This window comes from Castor canadensis, chromosome 13 (genome assembly GCF_047511655.1).
Source record: "Castor canadensis chromosome 13, mCasCan1.hap1v2, whole genome shotgun sequence".
Lineage (NCBI taxonomy): Eukaryota > Metazoa > Chordata > Mammalia > Rodentia > Castoridae > Castor > Castor canadensis.
In genome coordinates, this window is record NC_133398.1 from 116,571,226 (window position 1) to 116,572,669 (window position 1,444).

The 1,444-nt window shown below is 61.9% G+C and overlaps 1 pseudogene; it reads right to left on the reverse strand.

Moving 5' to 3' along the window:
* Positions 1 to 472: 472 nt before the first annotated feature.
* LOC141415506 (SHC-transforming protein 3 pseudogene) lies at positions 473 to 991 on the reverse strand (annotated as a pseudogene).
* Between the last annotated feature and the right edge of the window lie 453 nt (positions 992 to 1,444).

Here is a 1,444-nt window from a genome sequence, read left to right on the forward strand (position 1 = left end):
ACAAACACCAAATAAAACCTTGCTAGGAAGAAAGTAGAACCTGTCTGGTAAGAAGCAAGACAGCTTTTGGCCTGCCCTGCCCTGTCAGGAGCCAGGGATTTTTGCAGCGGGGAAAAAGAAATTGCCCCGCCACTACCACCACCAGAGGAGGGCACAGAAGTAGTGACATTCCTGCATCCCCGAAGGGGCTGCTGGGGTCTAACAAGTGTGCTTCATAAACGCTTGCTAGGCTGGACCCGGGTCCCAGGGATGGGCGCCCCATGGCGAAAGGGGCACTGGCCAGACATCTGGTGAAGCCAGTTGTCAAAGGCATGCCAAAAGGGTGGAACCCAGGAGAAAGCAGGACAGCGGGAGGTCACGCGATTGTTCAACCCTTTTCCAAAGTCACCACTGCCAGTCCAGCTGATTGCTAAGGAGTGCGCATCTCCTGGCCTCTAATGTGACCCTCTCGGATGTTTCCCCACACCTTCCTTCAGAGAAGGGAGCTGGCACAGCACCCTGACCTGGGATCAGCGCCAGGGCGGCCAGCGCCTGTACCCACCTTGGTGACTTAGGTGACTCCCGGCCCCAGCACCTGGTCGATGGCGTGCGGCGCTCCCCGCGGGGGCCTGGGCAGCTGCTCCTCGCCCGGCCGGCCCTTCCTGGCTGCGCTCATGCTCTCGGCCTGGGCGCAGGGTGCGGGGGGCGCGCTACGGTCCAGGGCGGCCAGGCTGGGCGCGCTGCAGCTGCTCGAGAGCCGCACGCCCGCCCGCTCCCAGGCGGCCGACGACAGACCGCGGAGGGCCGAGCAGGAGAGTTTCAAGTGGGACACCTTGTGAAGCAGGTGGCCCAGGCTGCCGGGCCCATCCTCGGGCGCCTTGTGCAGCGCCTTGCAGGACACCAGGTAGGCGACCTTGCCGCCGCCGCCGCTTACCGACAGGTTGTGGAGAAGGTCATCGGCCAATGTCACCGAGTCATTCCTGAAGCGGTTGTACTTGGTGCGTGGAAGCATGCCCCTCAGTGGGCTCGCCGCATCCGCCCGGGCGCTGCTAGTGCCGGCCCCGGCCCGGGCTGCCGCGCATGGCAGATTAGCCGCGGGCCCCGGAGCTGGACTAAGAACAGAGGTCCCAGGACCGCCTTCTGGAGACGGAGCACGAAGTCTCAGGACCAAGCCCTCCTACCATTAAAAGCCAGCACGGCCGCTGCCCGGCAGCCCCCGCCCCGGAGCCCGCTGCTTGGGGCTGAACGCTTGCTTTCTAAAAGTCATAGCTGCCTGTGATGGAGCGAACGCCCAGCTGCTTGGGCTGCACACAGCAAAAGCATGACTCACTCTGTGAGGACACCCTTCTCAACAAAGGCTCGGTGAGCACTGCAAATCACTTCCTGTAGCAGGAAAAAAAAAAAAAAAACAAACTCGAAAAAAAAAAACCTGACATCCACCCTCTGACAGCAACTGGAGCCAATC